At 40.0% G+C, this 18,884-nt stretch overlaps 1 protein-coding gene and 1 non-coding gene across 8 annotated transcripts in view; one reads left to right on the forward strand and one right to left on the reverse strand.

Moving 5' to 3' along the window:
- ADGRL3 (adhesion G protein-coupled receptor L3) overlaps positions 1–18,884 on the reverse strand; it is a 784,489-nt gene that overhangs the window by 727,889 nt on the left and 37,716 nt on the right. The gene's annotated exons all lie outside the window — the stretch shown is intronic.
- On the forward strand, positions 16,555–16,680 carry LOC128598021 (small nucleolar RNA SNORA11). The gene has a single exon (XR_008383542.1). It is a non-coding gene; the product is annotated as a small nucleolar RNA SNORA11 (small nucleolar RNA).

Raw genomic sequence — 18,884 nt, forward strand, 5'->3', positions numbered from 1 at the left:
GAGACAATTTAAAGCAATTATCAAATACGTAACAAGGAAGAGGCATGTATTTTGAGATGAACAGTATTAAAGGGAAAGAATGATGAAAAGATAAACAACGAATGTCATGTTTTCTCAGATACTTTGTCAGAGAGAATGACTACCTGACTGAAAAGAACAGAAGGAAAACCGGTCAGAAGGAATAGTAAAGGGAAAGAAAAAATTGTGTTTTGAGAAATATTTGGTTGTGGAGAAAGTGTTTCAATCCCCTGGACTGTTTGATTAAGGCCCAGATTTTTTTTTTTTTTTTGAGAGGACTTGCAAAACAGAACCAACAACTGCAGTAATCTTTAAGGAACTTGAAAGATTGGCGTGGAGCCGGGAGATTGCAGACAAACTCAGACAAATGCATTTTCAGCTCACAAAAGAGAAGAACAGCCGATTCTTCAAAATATTGACAAAGGAACCTTACGTTATTCTTACAAAGGTTCCATAACAACTTATTAGGGACTGATTTGTAAGATGCAAGAGAAGGCTCTATTGTTCACTTGAAGCTACAATGACCACGAGTTATTTCAAATTAAGTAAGGAAAGACAGTCTGTACAACGGTTAAGAGTGAGAGGGTTGAACTCCTAAGAGTAATTTACTACCTGTGTGATCTGGGCAAGTAATTTCCAGTCCTACGCCTTGACTTCCCCTCTGCAAAACAGTAATAATGACTTTTTCATAACACTGTTGCGAAAAGTAAAGTAGATGTGCGTGACAACATCAATCTAATTCATGTCTCCCACAGAGTAAATATTCAAAAGTGGAATCTCTAACTATAATTCTATCCTTTCAGAACATACAGTATCTGACATATAGTAAGGACACACATACGATAATGTGCAACTGGTTTCACCACGGTCACTGGCAAGGTCATGCCTGACAGATTGAGCCATCTGGTGGGAGATAGGGAAATAAAATCAAACTCATGTTTAGCAAGAGGACCTCAAAATTCATTTCATAGGAAGACCACGGAATCATTTTAGGGATTCTAATGCACCAATTTGGATATGCTATAACTTCTGTGCCATGAAAGCTCCTTCAGACAACAGCTCCTTACTTGAGAACGTTCCCACTTTAAAAATGTCACCGAAGTGAGCAAGTCTGTATTCAAGAAAAACAAAATATCAACCCTGATGGCCAGCAACAAATCGATTAAGCAGACAGGTAATGTCATTCTAATGTCAGCCAACAGCGTCTTCATTTAATTTAAATGGGTGCTCGCCGTGGTTATGCCGCAATTAGAGTTACATTGGGTGTATTATCCATCCCATTCCCCCTGTGATGTAATAAGGGAAAGAGGGTTGAAAGTAATGAGAAGGGGCATGATCTGAAACACGCCTTCCTAATAAGAGTCAAAAGTAGAACAGTTTGATGAGAATATTTCAGATTGTATACAAAACCAGCACATTGTACCCCTTGATTGCACTAATGTACACAGCTATGATTTAACAATAAATAAATAAATAAAAGTCAAAAGTAAAAAGAATGAAGGAACCCGTTGGCATGCACTGGGTCAACAGCAGGAATGATGCTGAAAGATTAAAAAAATAAATTGAAGGGCAGCGCCTGTGGCTCAAGGAGTAGAGTGCTGGCCCCATATACCAGAGGTGGTGGGTTCAAACCCGGCCCTGGCCAAAAAAAAAAAAAAAAAACTGCAAATAAATAAATAAATTGAAAAAAAAAACTGCAAATAAATAAATAAATTGAAAAAAAAAAAAAAAGTAAAAGCTTCTGCGATGACCCACAAGGAAGGCAAGTGACTGGTCCAAAGGAAGAGTTCTGAGTGTGGAGGACCAGAGGATGCCTGGATCCTGGGACAACTGTCCACCAGAGATAGAAATTTATTCCGGAACTTAAACAGCATGGAAACTGGACTGAGGAGCTTTTGGTCAAAATCCATGGACAATTATAGCTTCCCAGTGTGTTCACACTCGTAGGACACTGCAGGGAGGAGTGGAAATCCCCTGGGGGCCCTCCATGCGGAATGATTCACAGCAGACTATGCAGGTCACCAAGTAAAGGGCAGGCCTGGTTCTCCAAAAGGCTGAAGAGCAGCTGACCTGGTTCTGCAGAGCTCTGTCACTTTTACTTATGTGTGTGTTTGTTTATGCATCTGTTCAAGATTTTTAAAGAATTTTGAACAGCACCAAGAAAGTGGGCACTTTCTTAACAAAAATCTGCACTTCTGGCTTCTTGAAACAAGCTGATATTCTGGCAGCACTAACACAATATATACCTAACTTTGACATATCCCTGCTTAACCCACAAGGCCTCCGAGTTTATGACTGCACTTCTGAAACTTTCTTTTTTTTTCTTTTTAATTTATTTTTATTGTTAAATCATAGCTGTGTACATGAGTGCAATCAAGGGGTACAATGTGCTGGTTTCAAATACAATCTGAAATATTCTCATCAAACTGTTCAACGTAGCCTTCATGGCATTTTCTTAGTTCCTGTATGTAGACATTTGTATTCTGCCTTTAGTAAGTTTCACCTGTACCCATTCTAAGATGCACCGTAGATGTGGCCCCACCCATGACCCTCCTTCCACCGAAACCTCCCCCCTCCCTTCCCCTTCCTTTGCCACTGTCCCGTAGGTGGAAGTGAATTGGGACCCTCATGGGGAACCCCTCCTCACCTTGACTTGACCCAGGGATTCAGTGACTCCTGGAACAAAAAAGAAATATCGCTTGATGAGGTTGAGCAGTTGCTACAATGACAAGGGGAGAAAGCAGAACGCCTTCCTCTGCTCAAGCTCTTGATGTTGGTAACGCTACCTGATTCTACAGCACTTTAACAAAAATAATATTTACACTTAGGCCAAAAAGGTAGACTTGGAGGCTTCATTTTGTAAAAACAGTCAGGGTTCACAGAATCGTGACAATGTAGGGCTGCAACAGCCTTTAGAGATCATCTCACAACCATCACAGATAGGTCCATTTACTAACTATATATAAAATTCCAAAGCATTTGAACCACACTTTAATTGTGAAGTACAACATCATGCTAGAAATATATGTAGTTATTTGTAAATCAAGTGGTATTGCCTGGAAAGGCTGTGAATATATATTTTCTTAAATACATAAGTATATAAGCAGAACTGAACATATGAACAGCCCTGTGTGGGTATCACAAGGAATGTCACTCTCGCCCCTGTGACCAGTCCGGTTGTTTGAATGACTGTCCCCAGGGCATGCTGAAGGGCAGACGATTTCCATGATTTTCAGCACACAGGATCTTAGGTGCGCCGCAAAAAGTTGAAAAGATCATTAATTAAATTATTTTCCAAAAAACTTCAAAGCACAGTAAGTATATTCTTTTTTTAACTTTTTCTTGATCAACACCATTCAAGTGTGCTGCTGGAGTTTAACTGTAAATTCCAGTGTGCTGTAAGATATAAAGTGTTGAAAAACACTAGTCCTAGAGGTTTCAGACAGCGACAGAGGTTGACGAATGTGTCTTACTCAGCAAATATCAAAGTAAATTATCAAATGCTGAACGTTTAGAATTTGGATTAGCCAGGTTTATTTAAAAAAGAAAGTCCTGTGCCTGAGTCAGAATCATTAACATAATTTTGCTGTGTTTGCAAATTTCAGACAGGTTAATTTTTGATAGCTGAGGAAAAGCAAAGCGTGCAACCAATTTTCTAAATCATGTTTAGACAAACACCCGGTGGCAGTCACCTGTAGACTGCGGCCTACAGGCCCAGGTATGTGTAAAGAAAGCAGCCGGATTGCAGAATGATTTACAGAGTTAACCAACAGAGCTGCTCCTCTAAGTGGCTTAGACTGAAAATAAGTAACTGAAAAACCAACCGTGACACACTTGAACCTGGGCAAAAAGACAAATTTACACTGGCGATTTGCATCATTTTTAGACTCCTACGTAAGCGAAGTGCTCCTAGTTACAGGTCAACAAAAATAAAAGCATGAAACAGCGGACTTGAGAAGGAGCAGAGGAGAGTATGGTCATTTAAATATGAATATATTTCCTTTCTGCGTATAATAAGTTTTAAATAGAATCAAAACCACCCAGATACTAGTTATGTACCGTGTTTTCATAATGTCGTGTTTTCTAATAAGCTATCAGAACAAAAATTTAAAAAGTGCATTTAATTTGAGACACATGAAATACAAATCCAAAATGATCCAGGACATAGTTATCTGAACAAGTAAGCGATTCACTGAGTTTGATGATGTGGTGTCATTTCCAAATAAATGATAGGGATCAATTTGGAAAACTAATCAGACATTGACATCTGAAATATAATTAAAACTACTGTCCTCAAAAGGAGTGAAGACTATTCACTCACTGGGCGGCACCTGTGGCTCAGTCGGTAAGGTGCCGGCCCCATATACCAAGGGTGGCAGGTTCAAACCCGGCCCCGGCCAAACTGCAACAAAAAAATAGCCGGGTGTTGTGGCAGGCACCTGTAGTTCCAGCTACTTGGGAGGCTGAGGCAGGAGAATCGCTTAAGCCCAGGAGTTGGAGGTAGCTGTGAGCTATATGATGCCATAGCACTCTACCTAGGGCATAAAGTGAAACTCTGTCTCTACCAAAAAAAAAAAAAAAGACTATTCACTCACTGTCATTCAAAAATTGAAATCACTGGGGTGGCACCTGTGGCTCAGTGGGTAGGGCACCGGCCCCATATACCGAAGGTGGAGGGTTCGAACCCGGCCCCAGCCAAAATGCAATAAATAAATAAATACAGTTGAAATCACTTGTTTATTTGCTCACAAGGAATTTGACACCAAACTCACTTTTGGTTTTTCAAATCTTCAGACAAAATATTGTAGTGATGATGTTAATGACATCAATAATGTAATATTAGTAAATATAATATTGACTTAAAAATAATTTATTTCCTATTACTACTTTTAGCATTTAAAAGGAACTTACAGACTTTTTTTAAAGCGAATCTGATCTGTGATAATTTTTTTTAATTTATTGAACACTTACAATGGATTTATTATATGCCTGCTACTAATGCAAACATTTGAAAAGTAGGCAATTTAATCCTAATGAAAGAAATAAGATGTTTCTTTTATCAAGGAAGAGAACATAGCTGAGAACCACAAGGACATTTTTTTGTTGAATTTATCCTGGAATTGACAGTGTAAATGTCCAAGATTAACAGGATTAAAAGGTGAGATTAAATTTACAGTGATTTTAGGCCTTTGATGAAAATCTTTAATTACTTACCCATATTAAAGGGAGACAGCCTACGTTTCATGACTTTCTTCAGAATAATAAAGGCTTCGCAGGACAGAGGCAGTTTTTAATGAAAAACTATTTTCAGACTTAATCATGGTAATTTCTTGTAACCTTTCATCCTTTTATAATGAGTGGTGAGAAGTGAGAACTGAGGCCTTGAATTTGCAGGGCCTGTGAATGCCTCAGCAAATAGAACATGGCAGGCATGATGCCCTTGTGATGTCTGAAGTGCGGTCATCAGATACTACACTGCTTCCCCTGGGTCACCTCATCCACCTGCCTCTCTGAATGTCCCCCTTCCAAACTCCACTGTCATGCTGGAAGAAGTCCACGCCACGTGTCAGTTCTCTAGTCAACAGTCCAGGTTGACACAGCCTTCACGTTACCACAGCCCAGAAACCAGGCATGTGGGTGAAGGAGCCTCCAGATTATTTGCAGCCCCAGCCTTGAGCTACCTTCAGCCTCTGAAATCTTCCCCACTGAAGGCCCAGACTTGAGGGGTGAGCCCTCACCCTCAAGCCACCAGAATTCTGCCCACATAATGTGTGGGCATAATAAAATGGTGGTTGTTTTATGTCATTAGATTTGGGATAGTTTGCTATATAACAATGCTCTAGTTAAATGAGTTATCTAAATTTATTGCTAGCACTTCATGTTTATGATTTATTTAACCCTCTCACATAACCTACAAAACAGGTATCATAAGTATTACCATCGTACGGATGAGGAAATTAAGTCCTTGAGAGTTTAATGACCTGCTCAAAGGCACAAAAGTAACAAATACAAGAACCAGTATTTATTGGTAGTTACTGGAGAACTCGGTTATTCATAACACGGGACTCATTTGGGCAAAAAAATACACAGGTCCTTTTATCAATGAACATGCCAAAAATGTACTGGTGTAAGTCTCGCTAAAGCATTTCATTCTCGGGAGTGTTTAGGTTGAGTCGTTCAAATCTGAATAATCTGCAATTCTTAGCACTCAAGAGCAAAACGCAAAGGCGTCAGTATCTCAAGCAGCATAATTTCATTTTGTAAATTATAACAGCAGCCACAAGGCCACCAGATCAGCCCCTGTCAGTCGGTAGATAAAACACCACAATCACCTTTGTGTGGCTTACCGGATCTGAGGAGAACAGTCCTCCTCCGATCATGTTACTCAAGAAGTACAAGGACCTCACGGGTGAGCCTTGTGACTGGTGTCAGAACTCCCATGACACACTCGTCCCTGAAGACCTGGCTGCTCCCTTAGAGAGACAGAGTATTTCAGTGAAATCTACAGTTCCCAAAATTTCAGGAGACTGGATGGATCAGCCCCATGCCTAACCCTTTTCCACTTCATGACTAACCCTCTATTTTCAATTTCAGACCTTGCATAAAGAACAGGACAGACCCACATGCCGTGCTGTGTAAGGAAGGCATTGCAGGACAGAGGCGAGGAGACTCCAGTCTCAGACAAAGCACATGTTAATCCCTGCAGTGAAATAATTCACAAGATAATGTGAGTCCTCACCAAGGTCCATAAAGCCTTGAGACTTCCCACCAATCTAATGTTGTAATGATGACAAGGGCGATAGCAAACAGAAAGGCAACCATGTTAATGTTTACTGTGTCCCATCCTGAGAATCGTCCCCAGGTATGCCCCACATCCACGTTAAAGACGAGGAAAGTGACAATCGCACAAATAGTCGCTACGTACGTGCCCAGTCACACTTGACTGTGAACCACACACGGTATCCGTTCTACCCTTGTTCGTTTCTTTATGAGGCAATGCACTCCGTTAAAGACGACTTTCCCCACCCAAACTTCCTTGTTACTTAGCTACGGCCATGTTGCTAAATGCAAGCTCAGGACATGGACAGGCTGTGTGGCATTTCCTGCAAAGCTGCTGCTTCCATTGGAACATGCCCTCTGTCCTCCCACTTTGCTTCCTTCCTTCAGGCGACGTGGATTGAGAGGACATGGCTGCAGCTCCAGAGTCCACCTTGCCACCTGAGCAGATTCTGAGAATGAAAGCCCGTGTATAAATGCTGAAGATGAGGAGGAGGACGAGACAGGAGCTCTGGACCCTCCAGGTCATGGAGCTAAGTCAGTCATATGTTGCCCACTGCTAAACTTCCTTTTCCAAGAGAGAGAAATAAATTTCTAAACTGATTAAGCCCCTGATGTTGGGGTGTGTGATAAACGCCATTAGACACAGTTAATTCTTTTTTTTTTTTTTTTGTAGAGACAGAGTCTCACTTTATGGCCCTCGGTAGAGTGCCGTGGCCTCACACAGCTCACAGCAACCTCCAACTCCTGGGCTTAAGCGATTCTCTTGCCTCAGCCTCCCGAGCAGCTGGGACTACAGGCGCCCGCCACAATGCCCGGCTAACACAGTTAATTCTTATTCACGTATCACCTCTATAGAAAAGTGTTGCCAAACAAAATGTTAAAAGCTAAAAAGAAAAAAAAAAAACTACAATTTATACCTAATAGTCTACCTCACCGTAATTTCTATATCATCCTGCAAGAAACCTACTTCATTTCCAGACTGAATGTATGGAGGCCTGAGGACTCTTATGGTGGAAACTCCTGTTGGATAATATTGGAGTCAGGGAGGTGAGACCAGGAAAGGAGCTTAGCAAGACAAGGACACTTGAGGAAGAATCAAAATTGCTCCTGGTACTTAACTCTAAACTTTATGCTAGGTGCGTAGAGTACAATCAACCAACAAATGCCACCCACTATTTACGTAGTGACAGTTAAAGGAAAATAAGGTGTAGCTCCATAAACAAGCCTCTCCTAAAGTGGATTTAGACACTATTCATCCCCTTCCTTTCAGCCCAGAAGGCCGCTTTGCTGGAACTGTAAAATAAATTCCAGCACTCAGAACATTTCAAGGAGGAATCATTTTCACAACTGGCTCAGGCTTTATTTTTCTTCACTTTGAAATTGATTAGATGTGCTTTTAAAAGAAAAATTGGTTGGTGTCTCAAAGAATAAAGAGTATTTTAGACAAACATAAGATAGCTAATTTTAAATCCATTTAAGATTTTGCCTGGATGCTCTAGCTGTTAACCATTTCATCTCAGTTTCATCAACCCACAAATCGATCACGTCAGGGTAGGTTTTATGGTGAATCAAATTACACCCAAACAATCGATACTTTAATATTAACCCAGATTTTGCTGTTCGGTCAAGCTGATTATAAAATAACAGTGAAATTTGGTTTTGAAAAGACCTCCAACAAACAATAAATGAACTAAGTCGATGGAAATAAAATCACTGATGAGTTTCTTAGTAAGTAATGGAAATCAGACTCAATATTTGCAAAGCAATGTTACATAGGCAGTAATTTAACTTTTCAATTTAGGCCATACCCAGTTGTGTGTAACTTTCTGAAATGAAGCATTTCAACAACTCACCATGAGTCTGCTTTAGATGATAATCTAAACATCTATAAGAATGACAAAAATAAAAAATATTCTTACAGGAGGACTTGATAAAAAAAGCAAGATAAATAAATGAGTACGTTTCAATCCAGTGAGTTGACACTGCGTTTCACACACAGAGCAATGCACCACTCTCAAACTTTTGAACGTGGTTCAAACCAAGGTCCTACACTCTCCTTGTGCGAGGATGTCTGGGGCAAACAGAACAGATCTAAATCCTAAATTAAACTAATTCTGCTTTGAATAGTTTTGTTTTTTCTTAAAGCATAAACTAAGGATTCATATAGTTGTTTTCTTTGCGATTAACTCTATGAACAGGAAATACTCATGGCATAACATCGTAGCTACTGTAATATATAGTTCCTGGTATGGCTATTGACAGCTGTTTCTGATCTATACGTGATGTTAACACCTTTGAATATCATCTTAACATCTAAGAAAGCAGAATAGTAATTTCTGGTAAACCTAAATTATAGAGGGGTTAGGTGAATGCAATTCATTTATTTAACTGCAAAAGTATGTTGAAAAATATAAAACTCTACAGAATGTAAATGATAGAACAAGTGTCCTTTTGTGATTTAACTAGAACCCTACAATGGACTGATCTTGCCTGAAATGAGTCAATACTTCAATACCATTTGGGGGAATAGTCAATTCTGAGTTTTAGCAATAGATGGGAAATAAGTTGAAAAATAAGCCGTTTGAAAATATTTTTAATTCCCATCATAATTTGTATGTTGATAAGGTACTTATCCAAGATTTATGATTTATGCTGTAAAAAAGTGAACGCCCTATGAAGTTTCAGAAATGAGCTGAGCATGTTTATAGAGTTTACATTACACAAACTGTCATATCCATCTTGGTTGGTTCATGGGAGAAAGCGCACAGGCAAGATTTTTAGTTATAAAAGCAAGCCTGAATTGCAACAGAGTACAATTGGCTCTTGGGGTGTTACACTCACTACGCTCCCCAATGGCGGCTCTTGGGGTGTTACACTCACTACGCTCCCCAATGGTGGCTCTTGGTGTGTTACACTCACTATGCTCCCCAATGGCGGCTCTTGGGGTGTTACACTCACTACACTCCCCAGGATGGGGCCCAGTGTCCGCAACATTCTGAGAAGCTCATAAATACATGCTAACTTAATGGCTAAATTCCCCTAAAATAAAGGCGGTGGTTTTAATCGTACTTTAAAACCCAATATGCTAATAATAAAGATTCCTGAAACTAAAAAATAATATAAGAAATATTAACTATTATTTCTCTCTGTTTAAAAAAATATATCAACCTTCCATTATTATATTATTACATGTGGTACCTGCATAGGAGACAACCTATTGCTGGTAGCATTTAATTTTCCTTGCATCTGTGGAAAAGTCACTCTGTGACTTTTGATGCCACACAATCAGCAATCCTTACAAAAATCATTTATTCCATTCGTAACCCATTTCCCCCAAATATATATAGGTATATATGTATGTAGATGCCTCATTTTAGTTAAACTATTATAAAGGAAAGGGTTATTATAACAAATCTGTTATTTGGGGCATAATGACCTTCATTCATGCTACATAAAACGAAATTAAAATAATGACATGACAAAATAAGACAAATAAAAAAATGAAATTTGCATTTGACTGGGATGTCTTCAAAGCCACTATAGCTAGGTTCCAGTGTAAATAAATACCTGCGTTTAAATGTATGGTGAAAGTTAATAAATTAGACACATGTAAATAATCAGCTTCTGAAAGCTCATAAATTTTTTCATAAACTATCCCCTTTAAAAGTCCCTAATATACAGTTTCACAGCAATAACCAACGTAACCCAGGCCGCACCGTACGGGTCCCATCAAGCACCACCTATCTTCTCCATAACTAGTCTCGCTATTAATCATCCTCTAGAAAACTACTCCCTGATCACCTGTTGCAAGAAAGATAGCAGCTGGGCCATTCCATGTAATAAGGAACTTGGCTTTTTAGGGCAGTGAGGGAAAAAAACAGAAGTGTGGCAGCTGTGAGCCAGGGGTCACACCCTTCCACCATCTCACAGAACTCAGCTGCTGCCTCAACAGCTGGCAAGTGGCTGCTGAAAACGAACTCTGAGAAGAGCCTTAGCTTTTATGGAGAAAAGAGCTATAGTTAGGACGCAACAGAGAGTAGCAACGAGAAGGGGTGAGGAGGGTGGGAAGGAAACGCAGAAAAAGCTAACGTAAGCGGTAGCGTGCAGATCAGACGCTAACAAACGGGCAGAACCACTCGCAGATACGATGGAAGCCCCTTACCTAAAAAACCCTGTAGAAAAGAGGAGGAAGGTAAGTGAATATCTGCCCTTAGGTATTTTACAGCCCTGTCTGAAATAGGGAGCCTCATTTACCCATTGAACTATTTCTGCATCCGTCCGTTTGCCATTTAATGCTATTGCTACGCAGGGATGTGTTTAAAGTATGTTAATTATAAACAGGAAGACGTTTGTGACAGATGTCAAGGGCTCTCTCTCTTCTGCTGGACTGCAATTTGAGACTGGGCAGGCACAGGCACCTCTTCACGTAGCAGACCCAAGAGGACCTCAGCCACGGGCTAAGCAGTGCGCAAGACAACAGTCAATGAGGCTTGTATTGGACCTCCAGTAATTGCACGTGGGAAGGAAAGGCATCAATGTAAGGAAATGCGACCTGTGATGTTCACAAAGGGAAGGAAGGAAGGAAGTCTGCTGGGGACAAGACGCCGGGAGGGGGACATAAGGAAGGGGCAGGCTGTAAATGTTACTGCGGTAACACTCCAGTCTTGTCTTGAAGGATGACGAGGCTTTATCTGATGAAGAACTATTAGAAAAGGTATTTCGGGAAAAGAATAGCATGTGCAAATACAAAGAGCAGGATAGATGGGGAAACGAGGAAAAGATTGGCTAAGCAGGACTCAAGGTCTGGCTGGAGCTAAAAACCGTACGTGTCTAATAGCCCTGACCCAAAGTCTATTTGATTTTTCTTCAGCTGTCCTTGACAGTCTGGCAAAGAAAGCAAAAGTAAAGACAGCAAAATGGAAGGTGCTATAGAGAGAAAAGAACTAGAAAGAAGAAGAGAAAGATTAAATGCAGGACATGCTGTCTCCCCATGTGCCACTGCCCAGCCCACTGGCCGCTTTTCAGCCCAGTTTCTGCAGGGAGTCCAGGGGATAGGACGGCGTTATGCAGACAGCTCCCCACTTAGCTCAGAGATGACCTTATCTCTAAGCAAACATTCTTCCATTAAAAAAAAAAAAAAAAAAAACTCACCAAGGCTATCGCATAATAAACAAAGATGAGTGGTAGACAGGCAGAAAGATGGCTCAGGAGCCATGCGGTGAGGCCACTTCACTGCACGAAGGGTGAGTGTTCAGGTGAAGAGGATCGTTTGTGTACTTCTCCAGCCACCGTTCAATACTCCTAATATCATCTTACCTCTCCATAGGATCTATCGCATTAGAGACTGTATTTCTATGGGGGCTGATGCCATCTGTCTGTTCCCAATTACTGGCTCAGTGCACAGGCGTTCCATAGCAAGATATCCAAAAAGGGGTTTTAATGGGCTATTTTTTATGAGTTTATTTTTTCATTGCACAATAACCCTAAAAGATTTAGTTTTCTCAGTATTATGGGAAGAGATACCCACATAATGGAAGAGAACATATCACATATATATTTACACATCCATACATCTATTTGGGGAGAGAAAGACAAAACATCAGATTTTGTTTGTTTATTACTTACATAGTTATTTAGGCCTCCTGGAGAAAGAAATCCAAGTTCTGACAAATCTTCCTTAACACTTTTTAAGCGACATTTATTTATAGCCCATCAAATGGGCATTTATATTGGGGAAACATTTTTATAAGGGAATACGCTCCGGAGAGTGGATGACCTGATATGTAAGTCTAGTCCCCACTGTTGTAGTGTTTTTCTGACCATAGAATACAATCCCTCCACTCCCATCGTACTTACTACTGTGTAAATCAGTGTAACTGGAGGCAACTAATAAGCCTTCACAGCCAAAGTCTCACATTGAAGTCCATAACCTACAAATATTTGCTCTATATGACAATTGGGAAAGTCAGGTAGATGTCTTTGCATTCAATCAATGAACTGCATTTAAAATTGCCTTCGGTATGGAGAAGAAATATTTGTTAAGTCCACAGGTAGTATTTCATTATAATATTTTTAGTAGTAAACCAAAATTGAATTTAAATCACTCCTAATAGTGTGGTTAGCTTTATTAGATTGCAAAGTCAAATAGTACCCTTTAACTTACTTTGTGATGACAGCAGGAAAATCAACCTTGGGTTCCATTCGCAAATCAGACATAACATCCTTTTAATATTATTTGCCAAAGATTTCCACTGATACAAACATAACTTCCCTTTAAACATCTTTGATGGAGCAGGACTATAATGGATATTAGTTTTCCTTGAAAATAAACTGACGACTTTAAAGAAAAGCCAATTTTAGAACGGAAAAGACTTTTTTAACTATCATAAGTGTGTATAATTAAAAACTTTGGTTTTCATATACTGTTGGAGGGAACCTTAAGTCCCTCTCTCATGTAGAAACTTCTACTCCCAAGAGAAAAAAAAAAAAAAAAAACATTTTTTGAGACAGAGCCACAAGCTGTTGCCCTGGGTAGAGTGCTGTGGCATCACAGCTCACAGCAACCTCCAACTCCTGAGCTTAACCAATTCTCCTGCCTCCACCTCCCACGTAGCTGGGACTACAGGCGCCCACCACAATGCCCAGCTATTTTTTGGTTGCAGCCGTCATTGTTGTTTGGCAGGCCGGGCTGGATTCAAACCCTCCAGCTCTAGTGCATGTGGCTAGCTCCTTAGCCGCTTGAGCCACAGGTGCTGAGCCAGCCAAGAGAAAAATATTATCAGACCATCTTTTCATTCCTTAGTCACTGCCACCTATGAAAGAAACAGAAATTACAGGGTGGGTAGGACTCCCAGAATCTCTTTGATGTTTACATTCTTGAACTTAGCAACAGAGAAGTGTAAAAAGTCACAGTTCACACAAGACCCACTTCTCCTCTCTTCCCTCCCTCTCTCTCTTACTCCCTCTCTCTCTGGATAAATTTAACTCTAGGGGAGAAGTATTTGAAAAACCATTTGGCAGCAGCTCCAGGCTGTGGTTTCTAACTAAGATCTTCCAGCAAAAAAGCAAACAGTTTGATCTCTACCTGAAGCATATGGAATCTTACTCATCGTTAGACGCTGACGTCTAATATCACCTGATCCCCTAGTTGAAATTAATTGCTCCTCCTCCCTGGTACTACAGCTCTTTGTAGATGGCCTATAGAATTTGCCCTATTTCCTCACCAGTTTCCGAATAAACTGCTAACACCAGAAACTATGCTGGACTGGTACACACTCTGAGCAGCGCCTTGCATATAAGAAATAATTGTTTGCTAACATAAATTAAATTCTAACATCCATATATTCCTTAATAGTAAAATGAAAGAATGTGTTTATGAAGTATGAAGAGAATGGCGGTATGCAAAAATGAATCCTCATATATATTCTATTTACCCAACAAATAAGAACATATCCCTAAACTGTTAAGAGTAAACTGTTAGCCAATGGCCTTCAGGTAATGAAAATTTGTGCACTGGGAATTTCTATGTATTTTCCGCACTGCTAGTTCTAACGTTCATGAAAAATGCATGCAACTCTTGGATTGAACAGATATATCCAGACCCTGGTTTTTCCTGGGGTTTCAGACATTCATTCTAATTATAAGCTTACATAATGATAGGAGATTTAATGTTTAAAACAGTGTAAAGAGCCTTTGATTCAAATACAAATCAACATATGATATAATAGAATAAAAAAAAATTGCAGAAGCCCTCCAATAGTTAACAGTCTTCCCTGTGGCAGTTAACACCCCTATGTGTTTAAAAAATGCTGAAGCACAACTCAATCATTCCGGAAGACTTTCATTCATCTCATTTAACAAGTATTTACCAAAGGCCAACTACATGCCTGGTTCTCTGCATGGCAATTGATATATAACAGTGCAACAAGGCAGACACAGTCTCCATCTTCACTGAAGTTGCAGTTGGCACAGGGAGTCAGATATTAAGCAGATAACCAAGGAAATTAATTTTTGAATAAGTTTCTGCAGCTTGGCACCCATAGCACAGTAGTTATGGCACCAACCACATACACCAAGGGTGACAGGTTTGAACCTGGCCCGGGCCAGCTAAACAACAATGACAACTGCAATGAAAAAAATACCTGGGCATTACGGTGGGCACCTGTAGTCCGAGCTACTTGGGAGGCTGAGGCAAGAGGATTGAGCCCAAGAGTTTGAGGTTGCTGTGAGCTGTGACCCCATGGCATTCTACCCAGGGTGACATAGTAAGACTCTATCTCAAAAATAAATAAATAAATAAGTTGCTGCCTTCGACAGAGGGCTGAGCTGAGAGATAGGGCTCTAGATAACGATGAAAGTTTGTGTGAATACAGGATTCTCAATCAGGAAAGAGCCACAAGTGAGGCAACGATCCCTGGTGGTGGAGTACAGCTGGCCATGAAAGGGGTGACGTGAGAGGGAGCTGGAAGGATGAATGGTGCCCAAAATATATGAGGTCTGGTTGTATTAACCATTTAAGAGTAATGCAAAGAAAGGAGTTAAACAGGGAGTTACATGACCAGATATTTTCTGATATCCATATCATGCCAAATATTGCAGCAGAGTTAACATTTTTAATGTGTAGATGTGCTCTAAAATATAAAATGGACTTATACGAAACAGGACATTGTTACACAGAATAATGCAACACAAAATTCAACTTATGTGCAGAATGAGACCCAATAGTGTCTCTGATGATGCATTTGTGTTCACAGGTAAAAAAAAAAAAAAAAAATACACACATTACTCTGTCAACAAGTGAAAAGTATCACGACACTAAAATCTCAGAAGGGTTCAGGTTAATAAAGGATGTGAAGGCTGTGGATGCAGGAGAGACCACTTACAAGGCCAACTGCAGATTTTGTTTTTAAGTAACTTACAAATTTCATAAAAATTAAATATGGAAAGAATAACTTGAAAACGTTTTCTTTACCATATCAGGCCTAAAAATATGCAGTCTTTAAAAACATCTCCAAGCGGACAGCGCCTGTGGCTCAGTGAGTGGGGCGCTGGCCCCATATGCCGAGGGTGGCGGGTTCAAACCCAGCTCCTGCCAAACTGCAACAAAAAAATAGCTGGGCGTTGTGGCGGGCGCCTGTAGTCCCAGCTGCTCGGGAGGCTGAGGCAAGAGAATCGCGTAAGCCCAAGAGTTGGAGGTTGCTGTGAGCCGTGTGACGCCACGGCACTCTACCGAGGGCGGTACAGTGATCCTCCGTCTCTACAAAAAAAAAAAAAATCTCCAAGCAACGTATAGATTAATGTGCCTAACATAGGTTATTGATGAAAGCAGGTTCAATGCCTTGGTGCCTAATTCAAGAATCTACCTGGTGTCCGATTTCACAATGAAATCAAAAACCCTCTGTCTATCATTCCAAACCTTCTGGAATCTATGTTGAACCATGTAGCCTCTTTCAGAACTTGTACCCTGTGTACGAAAGTGAACACAAACATCTTTCTCATCCTTACTGAACCATCCCTAGCTTGTTGTTCACCTCAGATCTAAGTTATTACTGTTCCTATTTACACAAGGCACAGCATGAGTTGCCTTTGGTCATTTATACAACATAAGCGCCATTAGATCATTTATTAGATTATTCCGATGTTTCCTCACAATTACAAAAGATTCATACCTTTGCTGTAAATCTGCACAGCATGTTTTACATATATGAGAATGTTAAAATCATATGAACATGTTTTTTCATCTAAAAATGTGTGTAAAGGGTATGCTCCGAGCAGAGGCCTGAAGAAATGTCTTCTCCATCTATAACACACCCTACAGGAATCTGGGTCATTGTGATGGGGGCAAAAACCTGTGGCCTCCTCATGAACAAATTCCCTGCATGTGAAGAAGAAAAAAATTATAAAATGTATCTGGTGGGTGCATGGGTGATCACTGTATAATTCTTTCAACTGCACTGTATGTTTGAAAAATTCCCTAATAAAATATTGGAAAACTTAAAAACAAACAAACAAATAAATAAATGAATATAAAGCATAATGTCTATGATTTAAATAATTCTTATAAAGTCCAAACAGTAAATGCATGTATTTATGCACAAGAGATTTTTATTATGGAAGAATCATATGAGGGTCAGACAATGAAGTTAGTTAGGGAACTCATCCTATGGTCACCGTTGTAGTCCTCCCCTTGGCCAAAATTTCTTTGAATGGGGAGAGGGTTGGCAATCGGTGAGACCTCACCTATGGTGCATATTGCAAGGGTACAGGTCAAATCTATTTAGAGGAGAGTATAAAATGTCTTAACACAACACTTATATAAGTGAGGTGACAGCTACATCAACCAGTTTGATGTAAGCATTCCAAATTGTATATAAAATCAGCACATTATGCCCCATCAATGCAGTAATGTACACAGTTATGATCTAATAAAAATAATTGCTTTGAAGGGTAGAGTGGGTACTGGCCTCAGGGCACAGTGTCCCAAGGAGAGCACTTCAAAGGTGACCACAAGGATAGTAGCACTTTTTTCTAGGACAAGTTCACAAACTTAAATTGTCTGACCTTATGCATTATTCCTAGATTTAATATCAGTAGATATTTTACTATATTACGCCTAGATAGAGTAACCACTAAAATCCTGCCTATACGTTGGCCTCAACAAACCTTTCATTTCATTCAGCAAATATGTATCAAAAATGTACTATGTCCCTAACACTAGGCATAAGATTATAGTGAACAAGATAAATTAGATGCACCCTTCATGACACTTAGCATTAAACAAGTGAACACATAAAATAATTGGAACTTGTAGCACCTATTAAGGAAGGAATAAGCATTTGTGGAAATCCTACTGACAACCCATGAGACTAAACCCAAAATAACAACAGTATATGGTTCTACATACCATCGAACTTTATTTTATTTTATTTATTTATTTTTTATTTTTTTGCAGTTTTTTTCCAGTGCCGGGTTTGAACCTGCCACCTCCAGCATCTGTGGCTGGCGTCCTACCCCTTTGAGGCACAGGCGCTGCCCTATCTTTTATTTATTTTTTGGCCGGGGCTGGGTTTGAACCTGCCACCTCCGGTATACGGGGCCGGCGTCCTACTCCTTTAGCCACAGGTGTCGCCCACCATTGAACTTTCTAAAAAATTTCCTTTAAAAATGGAGTTTGTAAATAGAACTGACACCTATCCAATTAAATTTTATGTCAGCATTAAATGAGTAAACAAAAAAGAAGAAGAAAAAGAAATACAGATAAAAGACCTGATGTGTATGTTTTACTTCATTTGAAAGAAAGGTAAGAACTTTCTTTATGCTAAACCTGTGAAATAGAATGTCCTTCTTGGAGATGAGCAGATAAGGAAATCCCGCAATAGCATTTGGAAAACACTCATGTTAGGTAGTGAACCTATGTGTCTCCCCAGAATGCAGACCTTGAACCTAAGATCCAAGGTGACAGTGTAATATCCAGAGGTGGGCCCCGTAGGAGGTGATTAAGTCCTAAGGGCACCACCCTCCTGATGGGATTAGGACCTTTATAAAAGGTCTTGAGGGAAACAGTCAGGCTCCTTCTGCCCTCCCACCTTCTTCCAGGAAGAATACAGGGCTTCTGCGGTGCTAGGACCTGGCCCTGAGCACCACTGTGGAAGCAGAGAATGGCCCTCACCAGACACAAACCTTCTTTTGCCTTGATCTTGAACTTCCCAGCCTCCAGAACTGTGAAATGCATTTCTCTTATTTATAAATCATCCAGGCTCAAGTATTCTATTAAAGCATCACAAATGGGCTGAGATAACTCCAATTAGGTAGGTCTGAAAACTGAACGGGTTGCCGAATAATCAATGCCCTTATTATCATTTTTCTTTCCTTCTTTTATTTATTTATTATTTTTGTGTGTGTGTGTGTGTGTGAGTCGATTGTTCAGCAAGGGCTTTATTATCGTTTGATAGTGAACTAAATGCACTCAAGTAAACAGACATTTGGGTTGATTAACTACAACAGCCCGTTCTTTCCCAAGAATCCATGTCCTATTTTCTAATTCTAAAGCAACAAGGCTCCTACTTCAATGCCATATTTTGTTTTAC

Source organism: Nycticebus coucang, chromosome 10, assembly GCF_027406575.1.
Source record: "Nycticebus coucang isolate mNycCou1 chromosome 10, mNycCou1.pri, whole genome shotgun sequence".
Classification (NCBI taxonomy): domain Eukaryota; kingdom Metazoa; phylum Chordata; class Mammalia; order Primates; family Lorisidae; genus Nycticebus; species Nycticebus coucang.